This window comes from Bactrocera neohumeralis, chromosome 5, assembly GCF_024586455.1.
Source record: "Bactrocera neohumeralis isolate Rockhampton chromosome 5, APGP_CSIRO_Bneo_wtdbg2-racon-allhic-juicebox.fasta_v2, whole genome shotgun sequence".
Taxonomy (NCBI): Eukaryota; Metazoa; Arthropoda; class Insecta; order Diptera; family Tephritidae; genus Bactrocera; species Bactrocera neohumeralis.
Genome location: NC_065922.1, coordinates 35,559,685 through 35,574,603, shown reverse-complemented (window position 1 = coordinate 35,574,603; position 14,919 = coordinate 35,559,685). Strand labels below are relative to the sequence as shown.

The following is a 14,919-nucleotide window of genomic DNA, read 5'->3' as shown; positions in this document are numbered from 1 at the left end:
TATTTGTGGCGATTGCAACCACCTTCAGTGTTTTTATCCGCTTTGGTGAGTCTCCGCGTTTATTAACAGTCGTGGGCATCCACCGACGTTCGGGAAACCAACTACATTGCATCGTTTTCTCATAGCCACAACAGTGAGTCTTTAAAGCCACAACAGTGCGTCTAAAAAGACGTTTAATAAATATACTATTTATAATTCAGTGGCAGATTTAATGAATGCAGACAATTTTAATCAGATTAGGAAACAATGATGTCACGTAATGAACTGTAGAGGCGTGTAATTAAAAGGACTTCCGAAATATCTCATTTTCGTTTAGTTGCGAAAGACATAAATAATTGTGACAGGTGCTACATCATGAAAATTTTACATTTTACGTTGATTGTGGCAACAACCATAACTTACTAGAACAAAGACAAATACGAAAAGTGAGGTTATGTTGCATTTGCTGTTGTTACCAGCCAAAAATGCTGCCAACTCAGCCACCTGGGGATTCCACCAATTAATTTCTGACTTTTAATTAATTTCGGCTTTACTTACAAACATAAGTACATATAAATAAAACAATTAACCTAAGCCGCAGCATCCGCATGAGAATATGCGAACGAAAAGAGCTGCATATTTTTTAATTTATGATTAAACTTCAGCAAAAAGAACATATAACAGAAAACAAGTTAACTTCGACTGCTCTGAAGTTATGACACTCTTCACAGGGTCATCTCTACATCGATATCATTGGCATAACAATCTCGCCATTAGTTCTCCAGGTTGGACAAAGAAGCGAGCCAAATGGGACCAGTAGTGAATGAGAGCGAAATATCCCTGTCATTATACAAACAGTCGTCGCACTCGCGACTAGGCTCCTACGTCACTGTTGACAGTCATAACTTCGAAGTCGTAGATAATTTCGTTTAACTTGGAATCAGTACCAATGAATTTTGATCAAAAGGTTACTAGAAGCTCAGCTCATCACTCCATCGGATGTGATAAATCTTTCGCAGAACCTTTCTCTCGAAAACCCGTCATGTCGACTCATCACATGTTGTCATGGTGCCATAAAGCAGGACGGCATAATGAATGACTTGTAGAATTTGGTCTTTGCTCGGACGGGAGAGGACTTTACTTCTCAGTTGCCTACTTAATCCGAAGTAGCACCTGTTGACAAGAGTTATCCTGCGTTGGATTTCCAGGCTGACATTGTTGTTGGTGTTAATAATGGTTCCAAAATAGACTAAATTATCTACGACTTCGAAGTTATGACTGTCAACAATCACGTGAGACCAATTTGCTTCGCTTCTTTGTCCAAACTGGAGAGAGCAGAACTAAAGGCGCGGTTATTTAGTCTGCTTAGTAATTAGTCAAACTCATAAAAAATAACACTATATAAAAATAATTACAGCAACAAATATTAGAGCACAGATGTCGTTGCTGTTTACATCCGCTCCACACTCCCCCTATTTATGCCAAATCGTAGGCACACGCACTTCGCGTGTCCGCATATTGCCGATCGACTACGCCAATTGCTGTTCTACGATTCCACAAGCGAAAATTAATTATCCTGCTGCGAAACTTTATTGCCATGCCGCGGGCACGAGCCCTGTCGTCTCATTTGTGGCACAACTTGAAGGCTTGACTGCTGATTATTGCTAAACTGAAAATAAGTACACTCCTCTTTGTTGGTCAGTCAGCAAATTAACTTTTGCCGATGAAATTATGCTCATTTGCAAAATGTCTGCGTTTGTGGATTTAATTGAATCAAACACACACGAATACACGTGACTTGCTCTCGGTGTGTGTGTGTGTGTGTGTGTGTGTATGGATTGACATATTCAAATGTGAGGCAAACTTTGTTCAGCAGTTACATTTTCCCTTATTGAATTAATTGTTGCGAGTATGTTTGTGTGTATGCTTGTGTGCAATTAAAGTTTGTATATTTGCTCCTCTTTTCATAGCATAAATATGCTACGTTTAATTAAGCTAGCCATACACATGCTAATGTAATAAAAAATTTCACGCAACTTTAATTGCTTTCATTGGCAGACACAAAGTTTGGAGTTCGAGAAGGGGTTTTGGTAAGCTTAAAGGTTATTTGTGGGAAAAATAATAATCATTACCTTTTTGATTAGTGGGAAGGCTTCAAATAAATTCCTAAATTATTTTGCTCAAAGTTGTCTCAAGTAATGGGTTATTTTAACGATTCATAGTATCCAAATAGTAAAGGATTTTCGAACATCCGGCTGACTGTACTCCATATGATTGGAAACCCAGGGAGCCTTTTTTTAATATGGGGCATGATAATAGTTAATAGATAAAATTGGGTCGATACTGCCCCAACTCCCATATAATATTTATAATAATTTTCGTTTTTCTAATAAATATTGTGCGGAATTTGTCGGTCAGTGCATGTATATAAGTATGTATAAAATTGCTTAGATACTGAACCTCTCGTTGATTCTTGTAAGTTGCAAGAGTGTAAAATGTTTGATTGCACCCGAACTTAGCCCTTCCTTAGATGTTCTATTTTACTAAATGTTAAAGAAATACATTATCTGCTACTGTTCTCTTGCTAGGTCAAAAGGCTTCTTGCGTTTCAACCGGGCTACAAAATGCCCAGTTTTTCCAAAAAAAAAATTTCAAAATTTATGTCGTCCCTCTCAAAAAAATCCCTCTTGGCCCCAATATGCTTGTATTAACGGTTTTTCCAATCGCCTGTTTCTGGGTCGGAGGCATAGATCCAATACTCATCACCAGTATTAATTCATATGTTTCATGACATGCTGGTAGTGGGAAATCATTGTTTCACAGACGTTAACGCGATGCTGCTTTTCGAAAAGATTTATTGAGTTTGGAACCAATTGTGCTTTCAAATTTCTTAGGCTCAAATGATTATTCCAAATGGTTTTCACTGATCCTTCCGATATTCCAACTAAACTAGGAAGATCTCTGACTGCTAACCGTCGATTCTCAAACACCAATTCCTTTATTTTATTGACGTGTTCATCATCAGTTGATGCTGATGGCCATCCTGGACGTGGTTCGTCGTCAACGCGTTTTCGACCCTCTTTCAATAACTTTTTCAACCTATTTCAACATTCTTAACTTTTTGACACCAGAAATTTGTTTCTGCGCATAAAATTTAATGGAACCTTTTTGTTGAATAATCTCACTAATCGTAAAAATCGCCGAATGCACTTTCTGTACTTCAGAAAGATAAGCGTATACTAACCACTAATGATTATTTTGATGTACAATTTGGCACAGATGTCACTGACAGGCATATCAATGCAAAAAAAAAAAATATTTCGACGAATGATTTTCACGAAATTGAAATTAAAAAATCTTACTATTTTTTGCCCACATTCTGGTCCCAACAATGCCTATAGTTGTCTCAATATCACGATAGATGGCGCACAGCATCAAGAGGGATTTTTATCAAAACTGATTTCACAAAATTTTTCTTATGGCCTTTATTGGCTTCTCGTCGTTGTTTTTCGGCCAAAATATTTCTAAAGGCTGAATCATCAACTCGTCGTTGTTTTTGGTCAAAAGTGAACTCGGGCGGTACCCTCGCTTTATCATACCCAAATATTCGTGAATGATATGATGTACACGTTCAGTTGATATCTTTGGAGTGTCTGCTATCTCGGAACAACTTCACTTTACGGCCATCCAAAATTATTATGTGGACTTTTTTGATGTTTTCGTCGATAACAACCTATTTTGGGCGTCCACTGCATTCACTGATTTCGGTGCTCATTTCACCACATATACCAACTTAGCATTTCAGTCCTTGATGATGTCCGGGAACTCGTCATCAAGTACAGTTTTTCTTCAACTTTTTTGTTTAGTAGGTGAACTTCCGAACTAGAACCATACACAATGAGGTCTCCTTACAATGGTTCATCTAAATATTTACAAAACCGAAAGTCGAAATATTTCCCACACTGAATGCGAGTATTTTTCTGGAATATTCAGTTCCTCTACTTCAATACTTGAGGGCTTTTCTACCTTTAAACTTTAAATAAAGGTTTACATAGCTTTCCTCGAGTAAAAAACAGTATTTTTTCGACAATTTTTTTCTCATATAATAAATGAAATAGTTTATTAGCATTTATTGTTACAAACATACACTATTAACACAGAATTCCGAAATTTTTGGAAAAGTGTTTTAAACTCGGTCATTGCCGACGCCCATTCACGGTGACCCCTCGGAAAAAGATGCTCTCGCGTTGGCAGTATAACTCGCGCAGGATCATCAAGAGTGAATAAATAGGTGTTCTAGATAAAACCTTAACTTAGAGCTTGGACGAAGGAAAAACAACTAAAAATTGGATTTTTGGTAGACATTTTTATAAAACAATTTAAATTTCAGTGAAAATTTCGTGACATTTTTTTCAAATTGTTGTAATAAAAAAAAATCCTTCGTCCAAGTCTTTAAGATTTGTATCTCAAGGTCTTTGTAAAATTTCATGAAGATCGGTTGAGTAGTTCTCGAGAAATCTTGCCAACCGACTTCAAAAACACAGTTTCGAGAAAAACTCTCGGCGCTCTTAGCCTAGCTAGCCTCGAGCGCACAAGTTTTAAAAGCTGTGCCTCCGACACCATTACTCGGATCAACTTGAAAATTTAGGACAATCTTCTAGAGGTATTGTAGAATTTAATAAGATAAAAAATGATTTTTTGAAACTCTTAAACCCACGTAACCCGTTAAATGAAAATAGAATTTTTGGCTTAAAAAATAATAAACTCATTAAATGCTAAGCAATAAAGTCACTAAAAAATTAAGAAAATATTTAATAAATTGCTAGCTTGTTAGACTGAGAACTAAGGGGTAACAAAATGCCTAAATGTAGGCAACGCTTATGAAGGTACGAAGAATTGAAAAATTGCATACCTGAACTCAAGTGTTTATATTAATGAAGAAGGAAAAGATGTTTTGCAGAAGAAGAAAAATGGAATCCTAAAATTATATTTTACTATACAAAGCATTTCTAAGACAAAATTCAGATTTCAATTAAAATTATTAAATTGGGTAGTTGCAATTGTCTATTTAAATGTTCCCTTTGAAATAAATGGAAGGTCGACTTTGCTCGCCAAACCAATTAGCCGCGATGGTCAGCGAAAAGCAAAAAAAAAAACAAGAAAACCGAAGCTAAATACCTTTCACAGGTGCATTTCTGTTAGTAACTAGGTGTTCAGTTTGTATGGAAGCTACATATATGCTATAGTTAACCGATCTGATCAATTTCTTCGGAGATTACATTGTTGCCTTAGAAAATAACATATATCAAATTTCGTTAATATATCTTGTCAAATGTGAAAGTTTTCCATACAAGCATTTGATTCCGATCGTTCAGTTTGTATGGCAGCTATATGTTATAGTGGTCCGATATCGGCCATTCCGACAAATGAGCAGCTTCTTGAAGAGAAAATGACGTTTGCAAAATTTTAAAACGATATCTTAAAAACTGAGGGACTAGTTCGTATATATACAGACAGACAGACAGACAGGACGGACATGGCTAAATCAACTCAGCTCGACATACTGATCATTTATATGTATACTTTATAGGGTCTCCGACGATTCCTTCTCGGTGTTACAAACTTCGTGACAAATTTAATATACCCTGTTCAGGGTATAAAAATATATAAGTACAGCCTAACCAGGCTAATTTCGGTCAGTACGATCAGAGCTTGCATAGCGCTTACAACTACGACTTACATAGAGAAGCCAGAATTACGTACATACATATATACAGTGGCTCCATGCCAAAGTCGGACTCCTTAGAAAAAAATGTTCCTTCTGAAAAATAATTTAACCAAAGGAGTTGGAAAAAAGGTAAAGCATTTTGCAACTACTCTTTTATTTCAATTCCAAAGTATAAAAACAAAACATACAAATTATATCAGTATTGTAAAATATTCTAGTAGAGCCAACTAATATTTTATATGAAGACTTTCATTTCAGGAAGCTATTACATTCAACTTTGATTTTGAAACGCTTAATTATTTCATGAACATTAAAATGGCTTCTTTCGACTATTTCAGCAATGGGACGCACAGATATGTACCTCAAGACCTTTGTGCCATTTTCGGGTGCTCAAATATAATCCTTAAAATAATTCCATCCAGAAGACTAGATAGGAATAAGGAAAGTATTACCTTTATCTTCGCTTGAGAAGTATCACTTAGCTGAGTCTCTCAGAATCTTCATATTAGCAACTTTAGGCTAGTATTCTGTTTTTCGATTTAATTATTTTCTAAACGGCACAAATTTACCAGTATCTTGCTGGCACTTTGGTATGCTCTTCTTCTTCTTTATTGGCGTAGACACCGCTTACGCGATTATAGCCGAGTTAACAACAGCGCGCCAGTCGTTTCTTCTTTTCGCTTGGTGGCGCCAATTGGATATTCCAAGCGAAGCCAGGTCCTTCTCCACCTGGTCCTTCCAACGCAGTGGAGGTCTTCCTCTTCCTCTGCTTCCTCCGGCGGGTACTTTGTCGAATACTTTCAGAGCTGGAATGTTTTCGTCCATTCGGACAACATGACCTAGCCAGCGTATCCGCTGTCTTTTAATTCGCTGAACTATGTCAATGCTGGTACATCGTATATCTCGTACAGCTCATCGTTCCAACGAATGCGATATTCGCCGTGGCCAACGCGCAAAGGACCATAAATCTTTCGCAAAACTTTTCTCTCGAAAACTCGCAACGTCGACTCATCAGTTGTCGTCGTAGTTGGCGCAGATTGTGGGGTCTCCCTTCTTGTGGATTGGGCAGAGCACACTTAAATTCCAATCGTTGGGCATGCTTTCGTTCGACCATATTTTGCAAAGAAGCTGATGCATGCTCCTTATCAGTTCTTCGCCGCCGTGTTTGAATAGCTCGGCCGGTATTTGAATAGCTCGGTTGGTAACATTGAACACGCTAATGGTAATTTTTCGATCATCGCCGTTACACTTTTTGCTACATTTCTATATTTTTTCTGGCGGTTTCATGCGAAATAATGTCAAGGAGTGTATGCTCTTATTATGAATAACTTCAAGCTTTGTCAATATCAGACTTGTATGGGTGGCCTAACAAAGGGATCCGCTGTCAATAAATATGCGGATGAGATTATTATTATAGCTGGAGGCAAATTCGAGGACACTCTCTGCGATTTACTACAAAGGATAAACTGGTTTATACCTGACTAAGGAATGGTGCAAGGGATTGAACTGAATATCAACCATTCGAAGAAGACCATCTCCTCATTTATGAGACATTGGTCCCTATCCGGCCTCAGGAACCTAACCCTTGGAGGCAGAGAGGTACAGACGACTAATATGTTCAAATGACTTGGTCTCATGCTGGCTTCCACTCTGCGGTGGAAACATCATGTTGACTTGAACGTAGTCAACTCTATAAAATCACTAATGGTGTGCAATCGATTAGCTGGTAAATCCAGTGGCTGCAAGCCAAGGATTGTCAGGTGGTTATACACCATGATCGTGCTGCCGTATGGGACGGTGACTTGGGCCGCAAAAGCATCGCAGACTTCGGTTGGGTTTCAACTATCGAAGCTGCAACGACTTGCATACATCTGTGCCTTGGATGCCATTCGCACATGACCGAAGTACTTGAAATGATGCTTGAACTCACACCACTCCGCCTAGTAATCTTGGTGAAATACCATTGGCTCTTCTCCCAAAGGGACAGCATTACCAAAAGAGTAAACTCCATTAAGAAGTTCAAGGTTAACATTAGCAGTAAGGCTGAATGGAATGATTCTATCTTCTTGCGCAAATTGTTGGTTCTGCGGCAATGAGCCTGAAACTTCAGAGCTTAGATGACGTCTAACCTCAAATTTTGTCCAATTACAAGTGAGCTCGGAAAGCGCGGGGCAATAAGCAGATTTTGTTCGACTACGAGGTCCTACTAAAGTGAACGATAACAGGTTTTCCGAACTATTTTCACTAATCAAAAGACAATCTCGTCGCAATTGTAGGTGACTGGATACTCTCCAATAGGTACAAACGCGGCGGGACTAACTATTTTGACGATATTCTTTAATAAAGTTGTATGGAGGAAGGCAAGGTGGAATCATTTTGTCATTTTCTCAAACACTTCCCGGTGTTTGTCAGACTGAGAGTGAAATCCAGTGATTTTTAGTTTGGTTTGGTTTATGACCTAACCTAACCTACAGCTTTAACTATTTAAATACAAATAAGTATTAAACAAAATTTGAAATCAAATCATCTTTATAGAATAAACCGAAATAAACATCACTAGACGCCGTACTTGAACCGTAATTAGGCTCTAAGCACTTCTTTCTTGTGAGTTCTTAAAAGCAGTTTTTTATGCCTCGAAATATCAAAAAATTTCTACTACTATCAAAAAACTGTTCCTCCTTTATATTTTATCGCCAGTCTCAACACTACGAATCCCATCAAAAGCATGACTATTTTCTAGACGTCATAAATTGGAATGAATTTCGCTTTACGCAGAAGTGCTTATCAAAGCACCGATTCTTATAAAAATCTACACCTTTATGAACACTTCATATATTATACTTTTTGAAAACAATATGCATAAATTTCATTTCACATGTGCCACGTCTATTAGCCCATATTCGATGCACACCCACAGCACTATCGCTAGCGATCTCCGCATGGTTTTCATACAATTGAGAGACAAAAACAGAAAAACATTTCTAGTGGAATGCGAACATGACTGCAATTGAATGGAGTGAAATGTTGAAATTTCATGTAGCAGAATATTTGTGACATAACGCCACCGTGTCTATTAAACTGGCAACGCAATAAGACCAAAACATTTTATTGCCAACATTTCTATGCAAATAAAGGTAAACATTTATATCAACCAGTGGGAGACAAAAAAACTTGTATGCGCATACATATGTTTCTGTCTATTTTAATGTGTAGAACGGACAGCGTACAACTTAATGGGTTGTAGAGGAATTTTATGTGACTTCGCTGCAGGATGCTCGTACAAATTCATGCATATGCATGTACACATACATACAAATGTCTGGTTGTCGCGTGTCAGTGAAAATAATAACTTTTTTGGTAATGTCTTTTGGTAACACATTTCTGAATGTTTTTTGTGGTTTCTTTTATTTTTGTAATTTGTATGTAAATTTTAACGAATGTGTTGCTTGCCTTGGAGTCATTGGAAATTATTGCTTAAGTCAGTCAAAAAGAGGTACAGCCAAAAGGAGATTGACATCTGCTACAGCAGTGTCAGTCATGGGATCAATGTGGTAAAATTTCGAACCCCGCTTTTAAGTTATGCTATTTTGATTTTAACTTCATACAATATAATAAGGTCACCTTTTATATTTCGGTATGTGGCAACCCTAATTTTATAAAGACACATGAGTCTCCTCTATGGCGCAGACTAACGGAGTCTCAGTTTTGTCATGATTGAGGCTGCCGCTTCGCTGACAGCTTTCCAGTTCTCAGTGGACTGACACTTGAGTGTCGTAAAATTCTCCACCGTAAAGCTACCACCGAATGTTGTTTTAAGTTTTTCCCTTGAACTTAAAAAGTAAGGACAATAAAATAATACATGCTCAGAGTCAGGGTACTTTGGACACGTCGGACAATTCAGATTAATGTCGCGCTGGAATCTGTAGAGGTAGCTTCTAAAGCACCCATGTCCACTTAGTATTTGGGTACTATTTATGAAATAACAAAATGGCGGACTTTCGGCAGTTATGTTCTATAGTTAGTCTTTATGTGGTGGCAGGTTCAGTAGAAAAATTTAGAAAAGAACACACTTACAAGGAAACTCGAGAGCGCCCAATGGGCTGCGCTCATCAGCATGTGTGGCGCACTAAAGTCCACTCCAACCATTGAACTTAACGCCATTTTGAACATAATGCCCGTGGACATCGCCGGAAGGGTTCTTAAAAGAACGTGTATCTGCACACTCGGATTTCCTCACACACTTTGACTACATACTAGATCATGTCATGGAGTCACCAAACCAAACTCTGGCGGTTCCTTCTCTGCCCATATACCGACGAGGCAGCTACCGGTGGGAAGATGCTGTTGGAGGAGAGGGGCAGTGATGTTCTTTACGGATGGGTCGAAGCTTGGGGGAAAGGTTGGTGGAGGGGTTTACTGACAGGAGCTCTCTAACAACTCCAGTTTCAGACTTCCTGACTATTACAGTGTCTTCCAGGTTGCAGGCATTAAGGTAGCAGTAGATTTGTTGCTCCAGAGCGGCCTCCTTTAGGGAAGTGACCATTCACTCAGATAGCACACCGGCGATACTAGCCTTGAACTTATTAACAGACGTTCAGGGTTGGTATCAATAGCATCAAGTGTCTTTGTGATAATACTGTTAAGGGTGCCGGACCATAGAGGAACCGCAGGTAAATGCAAAACTGATGTCACAAAAGCCTTCTGGCCAAAGATTGATCGCAGGAGATCTAGCGATCTTTCATCTCAGTAAGGCTAGCCTCTCCCTAGTTGTGAGGCTTTTAACAGGTCAATGTTGTATTGGTGTACATGCTTTAAGATTGGGAACCTTACCAGCCGCCTACAGAAGTTGTTTGGAAGAAGATTAGGTAGATACAACTCAACACTGTCCCGCGCTTGGGAAGTCAAGACTTAAACACTTGGGAGCGCAAGACTTAAACCTTCGGACGTCCGCCGGAACTGGCGGGTGTTAAAATTGCCAATCTGTAAGTCTGAACACAGGACATTTTTTCTATGGTTTCACAAAGTACTACAAATACCAGTCCACGTACGATCATCAGTCATCTAACCTATTCTATCTTACTTTCGGTAGCCGCTCGACTATTTATATATGCATATAAATATATTTCTTGTTGTAAGCACAACTTGTCAAAACAAGAAGCGTTTTTTAATTTGCTGTGATCTCCGATTGAAAGACACTGTTGTGGTGTGCTAGTTAAAACACGATTTTGGTGTCTAATTTAGCTGAAAAGCCACCAGCACTCACTCGATTATCTAGTTTGGACCCATCTGTACAGATATTTATCCCTTTTTCTCTATTCACCTCATCCTTATCATGCTTTTTTCTTGAAGGAAAGGCAATATTGCGTTCCGAATTTAAGTTTCATTCTATAGGATTTCGAAAATCTGTGGTATTGGGTAGAAACAAAAACTTGTGGATTATCTTAAAATGCCTCTCATTACAGATATTTAAAGGGGAGGATTCTCATCCGAATAAAAATTTAAAAATTGCTAATTAAAACTGGCGAATTTATGTACTTTATATACAAATATCTTAAACACTATAAGTCAGGGATAGTTATATTCATAAGCTGAAGAATGACCCTTGTTATCGACGAAATTGGTAGGTTCTATTTTTAATTCCAGCCAGGTAAAGTGAAAATATGTCTACTTAGTCAGTCCTAAAGCTTAAATACCCCTCACAGATCAATTTATTATAGCAGCTATATATATAGTACATACATATACACCCTGTCCAGAATGTATCGGAAATTCTTCATTTAAATCTCCCGCTTATATGGAAGACAGGTAAATTTGTGTACTAGGTTTGTACAATTGTTCTTAATTATGATGCCAAAAATTAGCGCAATCTGTAAACCAGTGTGTTTATAGCAGCTGTTTATGTCAGTCGATCTCAGCTCTCGCGTCGAATTTGTTTTGATGTCTTCAATTAACTCAAAACGGTTCCCTCGGAGCGGTTCTTTGAGTTACAAGGAGTCACATGGAGCTAAATCAGGTGAATATGGTGCCACGGTAAAGCCACTCTATTAAAAAATAATAATTTTATGAAGATTTTATCTCGAGTTTTGAATGGAGATCAAATTTGCCTGACATGAAAAGAGGACGAGAAGCGTGTATACTAATAAATCGATACAAAAAACTACAAAAAAAATTCCATGCATATTTTCAGCTGAAAATCGCACAACAAAAAATTTTGTCTTACCTACATATTCAACATTTTGCTGTATAACAAACAACACTGTGCCATATTACTATTTACAGAAGCACCCATAACCTTCGCAATAAGTTTCGGCCATGAATAGCTGAAGCATGTTGATGCTCCCAAAATGACTATGAATTAAGACCTTAAAAGCAGCAAAGGCAAAAATAGACACAAGAAAATACTTAAAAGCTCCCCAACGCATGTTTGATTGTAGGCACATTAACAGCAAAGAATTTCTTTTCATATCTATCTGTGGGAGTGCCAATAACCGCACCCAAAGCATTTTTGCTGGTGTTTGTCGTGTCACCTGTTCGCAAATGCATGATTTCAATGAACTGACAGTCGAAAAGTTTTCACTTCCCAGTCATTCATGCCATCACTTTTTACCAACTTTGTAGCCACGCAATAAAAAGCAGCTCGAGTCAAAAGAAGCTCACACAAAATCTTCTTATCGGATTTCATTGTCCGCTTCTTCCTACTGTGTGTGACGGCAATGGATTAATGACGATTTCATTATGGCTTGAGTTTGAGTTTGTGTGTGAGTTGTTTTTTTTTTCGAATTCATTTCCATTTGAATGCGTTTATTTATCATTCATTTCGTTTGGCACAGACGCTTCACTGGGCTTGGTGATAAATGGCACTTAACTGGAGTTGCGTATACGCAGTGCGTAACTTGTGTATTTATTTACCCAACAGTGATGCGGTTTCTATTATCGCTTGTGTATTTGTGGTTTGCAGTAAAGTTTGTCGAACACATAGCAATGTAGTATGCGGTTTTGATAGCATTTTTTTTGTTGCTTTTTTAACGATTGATTTTAAATGTAACGAATTTGAAAATTCATTACATGAATGGCATTTCGTGAGTGCTTGTTTTTTTTTATTTTAGTTAAGGTGTTTGATAATATATCAGACTATTTATAAAACAATCAAAACTGTGCCGAGGCGACACTTCTTTTAAAGCTAAGCAGAAAATGTCTAAGGCCATTATTTGTTTTTAAGGATGAGAACAACAACATGAGATCGTTCTGTTTCTACATCACCATACAAAATGATTTTCATAGCATAGTAGAATAGGTAGAAATGCTGAAATACCAGTATATGCTCCAAATATGGATAAGTTGACGAAAACAAAGGTCTACAATAAAAATACTTAGCTCATAGGCTAACCGACAGTTCATCACAATCATGACGGATCCTCAAAGAGGAGGTCATAAAGAAATTTTAAGGTAATAACAAAGGCCCTAACCACAAAAAAATTGTCAAAATAATGTTAAAACATTTCAAGCTTCAAATTGCCAAATGATTTTAAAAGTACATTTCCTTTATTTCAACCTGGATTAGTTTCCAGAAAGTTTAGGAGCTATAAATAATAAGCAATTTGAACGATTTCACCAAGATATTAAGAATATGGAATAATATACCAGGGAAGATGGAGAGTCGCAATGATGGCAAATTACTGTTGAACGCTTCAGTGAGACCTTTCGGATGCCTCCTCTTCCTACAAGCAAAATTGTACCAAACGGAGTCTTGCTGTGACAAACAAATGAGTTTCGTACCTTCTAAAGAATATATTTTAGATAAAAAGATAAGCTTTCTTGTTTGTTTTTGTTTTCTTTCATATTTTACATTGAGTTGACAACTTGTTTAGCCTAGGTATCTACAATGTCAGAAAATGTGATGTTCTATGAAAAAAATGAAACTCTTTTCCGAAGTAGCACACCCAAAAACATAAGAATTATGTAAAAAATTCAAAACATCTCATCATTTTTTTTTCCGACATGTGTAGGAGTCAGCAGAGTTTTAGACCACCATTAACGGGTAGCTCCTCCCTTCATTGCGAAAAAAACACATGATATATGCACAAACTTTTTATCGATAAATTCGACCCTCAGAAAAAGCTTAAAACTAAGAAACTTTTTTATTTAAAGTTTATAACTCCAATTATGACTAGACATACTATTTTTGAATATTCGAAAATTCCAAAAAAAATTAAATGTGTAAAAAATTTCGAAAATTCTTCGAGGAAAAACCGAAAACCTGATAAAATGGTAAAAAAAAACCAAAAAAAAGATTCACAAAAAACTCGTGTCTAAACATAACCAGATGTTTCGTGAATTAGTAATAATTTACAGATTTCGAATATTCTATATACATAGGTTTACCATAATTGTGCCAAAACTCAAAAAATTAGATTAATGGAGCGCAGAACTCGTTCGCTCGTAAACCAAAATACTATCGATACAATTCTTTATAGGATATGTTTTAGTTCTTCCTACAATAATTTTTTTTTTTTTTAATGCGGTGGTGGGTGAGCTATTTTCTCAAGCTGGTGACATATCGTCACCTAATCTAAAATGCAAAATAACGTAACATCACTTTTACAGGCGAAGGAAAAACGATGTAATAGAGACCACTTTAATTTTGATAAAATGATTATATATCTGATTTTCGAATTTTTTGATAATACGCTGCTTTGTATTTTAGGTGACCTATAACATATATCATTTTTTAACATTTATTAAAAAGTTAATTTGATTACATCTTTTAATATTAGATTGATTTTTTATAACTTCCGACGTGGATTAACTCAGCAACAGTTCACCAGTAAACTTAATTTAATTTTTCATAAAGCTCCATAAAGGAACATAGTTTATCGATGGTATGAAGAATCCAATCCAAGTCGTAAATCACTCCAAGGCTAATTTCGTGAAGATCGTCCAAAATCAGTTATTTTTTTACGAATAGCTTCCATGTTAACAAATAGTATTGACTGTTTGGCCAGCCGGAAAAAATTGGGAATGCACCACACCTCGATAATCGAAGAAAACTGCCAACATAACTTTGATTTTTGAACCGCTTTGACGTAGTTTTTTCGGCTTCGGCTCACATTTGCCACGATATTTGGCCGATTGATCGTGTTTTAGTTGGAAACCATCATTCTAAAGACATTAAAGCCACGCAGGTCTTCGAAAAAAATTAGTTTCAACTTTCT

General features: G+C 37.1%; 1 protein-coding gene and 2 long non-coding RNA genes across 8 annotated transcripts in view; 1 reads left to right on the top strand and 2 right to left on the bottom strand.

Moving 5' to 3' along the window:
* LOC126759879 (uncharacterized) overlaps window positions 1-503 on the bottom strand; it is a 3,853-nt gene extending 3,350 nt beyond the window's left edge. Inside the window, exon 1 of the long non-coding RNA XR_007667106.1 lies at window positions 20-503. This is a non-coding gene — a long non-coding RNA (uncharacterized LOC126759879). The remainder of the gene's footprint in view (window positions 1-19) is intronic.
* Window positions 1-14,919, bottom strand: part of LOC126759875 (uncharacterized) — a 565,378-nt gene that overhangs the window by 432,475 nt on the left and 117,984 nt on the right. The window lies entirely within an intron of this gene.
* LOC126759868 (frequenin-1-like) overlaps window positions 1-14,919 on the top strand; it is a 200,869-nt gene that overhangs the window by 153,326 nt on the left and 32,624 nt on the right. The gene's annotated exons all lie outside the window — the stretch shown is intronic.